The sequence below is a fragment of the Diadema antillarum genome, unplaced genomic scaffold, assembly GCF_040938485.1.
Source record: "Diadema antillarum isolate AM-2024a unplaced genomic scaffold, OU_Dant_1.0 seq00002228_RagTag, whole genome shotgun sequence".
Classification (NCBI taxonomy): domain Eukaryota; kingdom Metazoa; phylum Echinodermata; class Echinoidea; order Diadematoida; family Diadematidae; genus Diadema; species Diadema antillarum.
In genome coordinates this window covers 75,534-86,074 of record NW_027272860.1, presented here as the reverse complement: position 1 = coordinate 86,074, position 10,541 = coordinate 75,534, and positions in this window count along the sequence as shown.

The window sequence follows — 10,541 nt, the reverse complement described above, 5'->3', positions numbered from 1 at the left end:
GACAGACAGAGAAGAAGCGTGAACTGTACCTCATGACGGAATCTGGCACAGCGAGTTGAGTCTTCCCTGTTGTCATCTATACTGGGCCCTAATTCGAAGAGTGGTATGAACACAATTTGGAAGAATTTCGTATTCGGTTACACTTGATACAAAGTATTATCACATCAATTATTTTTTTTTTTGCAACAGGTTGTCCATGACAGTTTCACCAACGGGCTCATCCACGTGCTCGAAACCCACGAGTCATACAGCCCACGAGTCATACAGGTAGACATGAAGTAGGCCCACAAGCATGACACTACGTACATTAAGCCCCGTAATGCAATGTCGAGCTCACGGGGCCTTTTTTTCGCCTAGTGTCGCTAGAGCTCTTGGGCCTTATACGAGTAGGCCCTACTTGCCTAGTGTCGAACTCGTGGACCTTATTTGCCTACAGCGTCTGGCTTGTTGGACTGCAGAACTCGTGGGTCTTGTTCAGCTCGTAGGCTCTATGACTCGTGGTGGCAAGCTCATGACGTACCCCTGTGCCAACTCAAGGCTAATAAGGCTCCTGTCTTTCACGACAGGTGACGGTCATCTGGTCTGTCCTTCCTACGCTCTCGTTATCTTCATCTCTTTCCATCTTTTCTTCCATTTTCTTTCTCTCTGTTTATAACCACAATGCTTTCCGGTTTCTTCAGAAGTATCGAAGGAATAGTCGATGTATAAGTCATCTATCTACACCAAGGAAGCTAACTGCACTAACTAAAGTATATATAGACACAAAACTTTACCTCAAAACATAAATTGAAAAAAAAAATCAAGAACAAACATCATGTATTCGGAAGACTCAAATCCTAGTTGACTGTCCCCACTACAATTTTTTTTGCCTCATTCTATCCTTGAAAACATTTCCGGATGTCATACTATAACAATGAGTTCAAGCAACGAAAGACGAGTTAAGGATATGGTCAACAGTTACCGTTCTGTTTTTCTATATGCTCTTAATAGTGATTACGACATACATGATAGTGTGCGAAACAACAGTTACTATTTCATAGCTATGCCTGTAGCAGCGTATTATTACACTATAAAAGCATTATCATTGATTTAGATATCGGCGGATTACGGAATTAAGAAATTTGTCAATGCATGTACAACGACATCGTAATCACGACCAGACCTTGATGTGACGTCATGTAGATATATGGACTGACCAAGGAGAGAACATACAAAAGGTTCTGCCAAAAAGGTTTCAGATGCCTCTTGAGGAGATTACAAGTATAGAAACCATTTTCCCCCATAAAGTTAACCTTGTAAATCCAATTGTACCAGAAACAAAACTGTCGTCTGCCATATCAGAGTGGGTTACTAACTTACAATGCCAAGACAAAGCACATACCTTCTACCTCGCCTTCTGGGTCGTTAACATATGTACAGACGGTCAAACATACGCTGTATAAGGTTAGATTGCACTAAAATATCGTCGTTGTTTTGTTACAATATCGTTTGTCTTTCTTCTTTCTTTTAAACATGAAATCCTCTCCCACAAGGGATAACCACCATATTTTGTCCTGCCCATGAGCAAACAAAAGTAATTGTACAACGGTCACACGGATACATTCATTCTGTTGCTGACCGGCATTTGCTACCCCCCCCCCCCCTTCATACAATATATAGTATAGCTTTAAAAGTCTACACGTTTCTACAGTGAGTTTGTTTTCAAAATTAACATAACTAATTTTGCAGTGATCTCTCCACAAAACATATTATATATTATTATCATTTTTATTATTAATCATTCGACCGGGAAAAGAGCATTAGATACATAATCATAAACATTACTAACATGAAACAAAAACCAGAATGAACATTACAAAGGGATACACTATACTGCACATGTAACACAAAAAGAAAGAGGCATGGATGGAGATAGTATGTTGGTCAGGGCACACAAAAGTAAAGGCATTTACTATTGCCCGTAGGCCTACAGTGTTTGGAAATTTGGGATTTGAACTTTTTTGTCACAAATTTACAGTCTTGTTATCTCTTCTTCGGGTGATATCTCGTCAGGGAGAGAGATAAGTCGTTCTGGGTCACGAGCTGTCTCACGTTGTTATCTACCGTAGATATGACCTTTGACTTCGAATTAGGACTTCGGTGCTTTTCAACGCATTTCGGAGTCTTTCCATTCAAATAGACCTGCCACCAAGAGAACACTACTCCTTAAAGGATAGTACAGTATTGGTGGAGATGAGAATTGGGCTTTTAACTTTTTGCGAGATACCAAGAAAACACTTATGATATAGTACAGAGCATACTATTTTAAGAGAAATTCAAAGTTTATTTGATGAAAATCGGGTTTGGAATGACTGAAACATCCAAAACAAAGTAAAACAAAGTGATCGTATAATAAAGTGTGGGTCCCACACTTTAGTAGAATCGCTCTTTTTTGGATATCTCAGCCATTTCAAAACCAATTTTCATCAAATAATTAATGTTGAATTCCTCATAGAATTACATGCTCTTTCATATTTCATAAGAGGTTTCTCCTTATCTCACCAAAAAATGTTAGAAACCTGAAATTAGGTCTCAACCAAAACTATACGATCCCTTTAACAAGGGGATACTGCATGTGAAGGTTTTGGAGTCCGTGTCAACCTGGCACACAGGCATACTTATCTGAAAATTTCTTTGTCAGATTGTTTCTTTAATGGCTGTAAGACAAGCGCTACATAGGCTGGACGTTGGGATATTGTCCAGAAGAAATGAGAGAGGTGTAATCCAAGGAGCTTGAGGCATTGTGAAAAATCACTACTAATGTTTACAAATCGCTGCAATCAGGGTGTGTATGCACTATCTCTTTCGCTGACAGAAAGGCGTCCCCAACGAAGATTGACTTATAAAGGAATCAATTTCGAATGTTCATTTCCAGCAGAATTATTGTGAGAGGAGCGACTTCGAGTGCAATGTTGCCGTCTCCTGACCTACAGCTTTGTAGGATACACTTCCATGTTATCAGCAACATGTGGGTCTAATCATATTCCGCTGCTGAAACTCAATGTAAAGAAAATTACGAAAGTATACTATTGACATTCTATCTGGCAGTGACAACACATATCCACCTATCACAACGCCCCTGCCTGGCTCATGCCATATTATGCAACAACATGAGCACACAAATCATTATAATAACCACAAAACAAACACTTAACTAACCACACTTCCATTGCTCCAGGCATATTCAGCCCATCGTAACACACCACGACATTATAAACATTTTATATGTATAGAATTTTGTGTGTGCGTATGTTTACATGATAATACATGTACAATTGTCTGTCTGTACGGTATTACGTATGCTTAAGATGTAAATAAGCACAAAAGAGCGTTTGTACTTTAAATTTATTTTGTTTTACTTTTATATGGCTGTAATCGACTGCATACTTCCATGGCAATGGCATACAAGGTCACGCACAAGCAAGACAAGAAACCTCGTTCTTATTTCACTTGCTTTTTATTATTCATTTCACACATGCATGTTTACATGCATGTTTTTTTTTTTTTCATTTCCAATCAAACACAGGTAATACACTTTGACATGATTACATATATTGGAACATAATAATACATATTGGTTCTTAAAAGAACTTCATGGAAATGGAAATTGAGGGCTGCTAAAAAGCGAACTTGTAGATTGCAGTCCCTCACTTACGTGTTACATTACTACAATATATTAATTATATATGACTTTATAACACAATACAACGATACATGTACCGTACAAGCTAATCATTGAAAGTATAACAGTTTTCATTCAATCAAATCGGATGGTTACATGAAGTACAGTGTATACGCTTTCACATGTATATCATTCTTGGCAGCATAAACGATAGGATCGTTCTGGTTTGCCACAATGATCTTCGATTTATTTTGTTATCTATCATAACATTTATTGAAACATTGCGAAACAATTTCGAAAGGTTTTTTTTTTCACGATGACATGCGTGATGAGATGGTAGCTCCACTCGGCAAGTTTCTGAATCACGCGATACGAAACTATGTCTGTTACACCATACACTGTAAAGACGTCCAAAAATAGTGTCTCAGTGTTACAAGAAACAATACAAGTGGCAAACGTGACATAGAGTCTTCATTAAAAATCGATATTATGCCTCTCGCATAGTAGGCCTACATTGATATTTACCTTGGCTGTAATCGCGAATAGCTATATAGATTTAAAATCATGTTTTCTGTCCTTTTGTACCACCCCTTCCTTCCTCTTCCCTCGCTGAAGTACGTATTTAGCATTGAAGATTTATTAATATCACATAATTATTATCCTGGGGGAATCTTGCGGCTTGTTTATTTCAGCAGCCTGTAGCTGTAACGAGTAGAACAGGTGTAGCCCTCCACTTCGATTGATCATGACATCACGTCAGCATGCTTAAAGGCATTATTTACCATTTGCAGATGAAACAAAAAAAAAAAACACCCTCAGCTATAGTACTATAAAATAGTTCTAAAAAGTCAGTTAGGGATAGAACCAACCAATGTAAATATTTGAATCAGTATGATTCATGTCAAGTATTGTTAAATATACAAAATGTGAACAATAGTTATAATAAAAATATTTCTAGACTATAAGAACGTCTACAGTTATGGTTTACTGTGAAAATTAATGATATCTCCTTATATTTTAGGTTTTATTGCGAAACTTTTACATGGTACGCTATTTTGTGAGACAACTGACCTACACACATACATAACATGCATCATGTTTTTAAATCACTGATCCTAATGGCAAACAGTACCTTTAAATATAGCCAGGTGGAAAGTTGTCTGAGAACATTCTTCTTGTTGTTGTCTGTTTGTTTTGGTCATAAATATGAATACAATAAGAATGAAAGCGATACAGATTTACCCAATTAGGTCAGTTTGTGGGTGCCATTTCTGACTATTCATGTCTGTTATGGTGGTACAGCCGCTTCCATAGGGTAGTACGGGCTACATGGTTCTTAGCATCGGTCGTCCTGTGCGCGCCTATAATAATGGCACAATTATACCAACTCAAGAATGCCGAACAGCCCCTTCATATATATTTTGATAATCACGATGATTCAACCTGACCCAATGAAAATGAATGACAGGTGAAGGGTATAGCTAATCAGGTAAAATATTTCATCCGCCCACAGTAAATGTGCGTGCATTGTGATCAATAAAGGGGGCTAAACGGGGCTATCAATAATCCGGATGGCAAATTGAGTCTTGTTCAAGTCCAATGATTAATCCCATGATTACTATTTGATTGCAATCGTTCGGTGTTCTTCTGTAGAAAATGTTATGTTACGTTATGGTGAGTAAAGTTATAATTCCTGATTTATTCTGCGTTATATTTTGTTGGATAAAAATAATGAAAGTAAACGAAATGAAATAAAATGAAATGAAAGTAAAACAAAGGTTAAAATGACATTATCCTCAGATGTTTGAGGTTACCACTGGCCATTCTTGCACAGGCTGATGATTCACAATACAGCCATCATTGGCGTAGGCTCCTACCATTCACAGGTCATCATTTGCACACCACTAACTTACTAGAGCGATAGTCAGCGACTAACTGACACTCCATTTACCCCATTATAATAGCCCGAAATGGATTGACCCTTCATGTTGACTTCCTGGGGCTATCCTAGTCCTTAAAGTGCATGTCCAGCCTGACCTGTGCGGGCGACTTTAACCCCCATGTAATGACTAAATTGAATAACTAAAATGACTAGATTTAATTTACTTACCCCATGGAACTCATGGACTAAACTTGGTGAGAAGAAAGTAATATGATGTACACGATGAACGTATAACATATATTTAAAAAAATGGCAAAACATCTGTTCGGTAAAGGGGTTGCCAGGCAGTCCCACTGGACAGGACCCCTAAAATGTCTTTATGTGGAGCCAATGGACCAAATTTGGACATAAGAAAGCACTATAGCTGTACATAAAAGGAAATTATGTAAAAGCTGACCAAATATCTGGTCGGGAAAAGGGCTGCAAATCGCCCGTGAAGCCCCTGAAGCCCATGAACCAAATTTGGCCAGAAAAAAAAAATACTAAGAGTACATACATATCAAAGATATCAATCTGACAAAAGATCATCCACGGGACACCTTTGGCAAACACGTGCGCACACACACAAATAAAGGTCTTGAAAATCGGTGGGGGGGGGGGGGGGTGGGGTGGGGAGGCAAGTGCTTGAGGTCATGGTAACATCCCAGCGCCCGTTAGAGTAACAAAACTCCATCTCCCGTCACTTACTTCTTCCTTGTAATTGCCATTGTCGGGATACCCTGTATCACACTGCACACTTGTTGGTTTCCGGATTGATGATGGCGCTGTTCACTGTTCACCCCGTCGAACTCATGGGCCGTATCAGCTTAGTGTGGTCTCGTGAGCCTTTGTGTGTGTGTGTGTGTGTGTGTGTGTGTGTGTGTGTGTGTGTGTGTGTGTGTGTAGTGTAGAACTCGTGGGCCGTTTTTTTGGCTAGCTTTCAGTGCCAAAGGCATTTGCTTTACTTGCGTGTCAGTGTCGAAGTGGTAGACCGTGGTACTACCTTGGGCTGTAACTCGTGGACCTTTTTTTTTTTTACTAGACGTGGAACTCGTGAGCCTTGTTCACTTTGGTTTTCCATGGTTTAAACCATGGACAAGATTGTACCACCTTCGTGAATTCGGGCTTTTGTGTCTAACTAACTCTTCAGTGTCTTGGGCTGTAAAATAAATGAGCTGCTGACACCGCCATCTCTTGACACTGTTGCGTCATGCTGAAACTTGTCGTATAGTCGAAATCCTTCTTTATCATTTCACTTTGCCACGTCGTGTACAAATCAGCGCTACCAGCTGCGATCCGCAGTTCCCTTTCTAATTTGTAGAAACTTCTCCACTAAATCTAGTCAACCTGCATACATGGACACAAAAGCAACCATACAATACATCACATATCTATGTACATGTAAATCCTTGACAGTACAGTTAAATCACTTTACATGTTTCCCTCGAAAGGAGGACTTTTTATGAATTATCATAATTATTATTGATCTTGATTTTCCCGTGACGAAGAGGGACACAAAGATATCATGGAAAATCAATGAGATAGCCATTGAGTTATCATTTGTTAGTTAAACAGCCAACAACAGAAACTGTCTCATTTTAGAAGTCCCCTTGCACAGGCGATTGGCAAAAGAGTGTGTCAGAAAAAGTGGGACGGGAAATATGGCTGAGCCCGTTTTCGTTTTGTACACAAGTTGTATGGGATCTTGGAAGAGTGAGGGTGTCGGGAGCGCACGTAGGTGTCTGCTCCTAATCTCATGAAAATCATCCTTCTTGCAGGTACAGTACTATCTTCTTTAGTACAAAACTTAAACGTACAATATTCATACTGGGTTCACAGGGAGTAAAGAAGACTAGCGCCAACCATGTTGACGAAGATTTTTTTTTTTTTGCCTTACCGTGAACACTTATTATTGTCAGACCGAACCGTTTCTTGTTGTCAACTAGGTTATGATACATTAACGGAAACCAAAACCCAAAGAGAAATGTGGATTAAGTGAAAGCAGCAACATTAGCAGATTATATCAGTGAAAGTTTGAGGAAAATCGGACAATCGATGCAAAAGTTATGAATTTTTAAAGTTTTGGTATTGGAATTGCTGGATGAGGAGACTACTAGATAGAGATTGTGACGTATGTTTGGACAAAAATATAATAAGATATAAAAGGAATTCCACAAAAATTTACTTTTCTAGCATAATGAAAGAGGACTTGACTTACCACTTTCAGAAAGCAGGGGGAATAATTGCTACCCTTATGTCAGTATCAAATTGATGGAATGTGTAATTTTCATGAAAAATGACTTTTTTTTGTGGAATTCCCTTTACATTTTCTTTATATTGTTGTCCACACATATTACATCATAATCTCTAGTAGTCTCCTCATCCAGCGGTTGTAACACCAAAACTTTAAATATTCATATCTTTCACATCGATTGTCCGATTTTCCTCAAACTTTCACTGATGTGTTCTATTAATGTTGCTGCTTTCACTTAATTCACATTGCACTTTGGGTTTTGGTTTCCTATAAGCTATTTGAATAAACTCTGAATGTTTGTCGTAGAGAAGAACTAAAGAGTTTGTTTGCAAAAACCGATAAGTCCATTTTTGAAGATTTTGAAGTGTGGTCTCTGTCATAAAGTACAAAATAATACCTTTTAAATGATATATTGGTCACTATATATAAAGGTACATTTTTGAAGTTATGGTCAAAAGAAGCAAGAATTTTCTTATCATTCTCTTTATTTTTCCTGACCTTTAATCGCAAATATCTCCATTTGGCAAATATGGACTTATCGGTTTTTGCAAACAAACTCTTCAACTTTAAGCACTTACCCCACTTAATTGTTTTGCTGGTGTTGGGATCAGTGCTTCACATCAGATTTGTAGCAACAAAAAAAAAAGAAGGAAAGAAAGAAACAAGACGAAAATTCTGTATTGATAGGGGCACCGAAGATCAAGGTTCCAGGAATGGTACCAGTTCTTTTTCGTTTGACATGATTGTCATGTTTGTATTAGCCGTATATAATTATTATTATTGTTATGATGATGATGATGATGATGATGATCATAATTGTTGTTGTTGTTGTGGTTCTTCTTCTTCTTCTTCTTCTTCTTCTTCTTATCATTATTATTATTATTATCATTAATATTAATATTTTTATTACTATTATAAATGGAAGTCGATGCCATTTTCACAGATGTTACGTCACTGAAATTATATGTTTTGGTATTTTGTTTATAATAGACAAACTGAGATGTAGTGTGTTATATTTTCTGAAAAAAAAAACTGAGAAATGAAAACAAATAAGCAACAAAATCATAAATTTTCATTGTACATTTTAATTTCAATTCGTTTCCTGCTTTAAAGAATTTGGGTAACATACATATTGAAATACAATAAGAAAGATTTTGGTAAACGTAATTATTTCCACTAAGGGATAAGAATACAAGCAGATTTAATATATGATTTAGATACAAAACACAGTGAATTGTTTAATTATCTTTTCTATGGCTTGTTTCATGTGCCGTGAAGGGGGTGGCATACTTATTTTCAGTTGAGATGGGGAATCGGGATTTATCTTTTGGCGAGATAATTAGAAATCCTTTTTATGACATATTTAAGAGCATACAGTTCTAGGATAAATCCAAATATTTGATTTAAAAAAAAAAAATCGGTTTTGAAATGGCTGAGATATTCAAAACAAAGGTACTAATAAATGATGGAACCCACCTTTCAGTGATAGGACCACTTTGTTTGACTTTGATTTTTGATATATCAGCGATTTTAAAACCAATTTTAATCAAATAAATTTGAATTAGTCTTAGAATTGTATATGCTCTTTAATGCTTCGTAAGGAGTTTTATAATAATCTCGCAAATTGTTAAGACCTGGATCTCTATATCAACCGATACTATTATCATCCCTGTAATGACCTTTGATGGGGTGACAGCTAATTTCTCGACATAAAAGGACTAAAAATCTGTTTTCTAGGATTTGCACACAAAAAAGTGGTGGGGTGTTAAATAAAATGCTACTGCTAAGTGGGGGAGGGGGATTAATGAAAATCCTGGTTTGATGTTAGGCCTATTGAAACATATGGCTAAACAAAAAGAGACCATGAAATAACATTACCACGCGCGTCTGTTGTCTTTTTCAACTTTACATTGTATTTCAATACAATCATTGTTTGAGCTTGATTATATCCTTAAAAAGCGACAATGTTTATCCATCACTAGATAAATAATAGGCAAATAATGTATTTATCCATTTTTTTTCTATTTACAGCTGGAGCATATTTTGTTAACTTAATAGCATAATTGTAAACAGTCCTTGTTTCAATAGGAGAGAAGTGCAAATGTAAAATGAGATATCGATGTTACAGTACAGACACTATTTATTCAGCCATCATAGTGTACCCAGACAATATTTTGACGAACACAATGTTCAGCACATACATACTCCTGTGTTCACACAAATAAGAAAATGCAGACATACATAACAGACGAAATACTGTAGCAAAAATGAACAAAGACCTTAGTCAGGACACAACAAAAATTGAGCAGAACAAGAAGAGATGTATGTTATAACACGGCACTCAATATAGCGGAGAGTTGATAGTACAAAAGATAATAATATGAAGTGTTGTATGTAGAAAGCAAATGTATTCTCTATTTTTATCTAAATGTATAACTTTCTAGGAGATTCCCTTAAACTATTTTCCATGATAAGCTATTCTAAAATTGCGTGAAGAAATGTATTTTGGGTTTCATTTAGGGGAGATGGAATCTCCTGGATCATCGCGTGGGTTAGCTATTTTCGTGACTATTTCAGTCAAATTAATGAATTTTGGGGAAGTCATTGTTATTGGAATAGCCTTTGATCTACCATGTAAACCGCTATTATTTGATATCAAATGTTTTGGTGATGTAACTGTTTTCCCAGATAATGGTATTAACCCT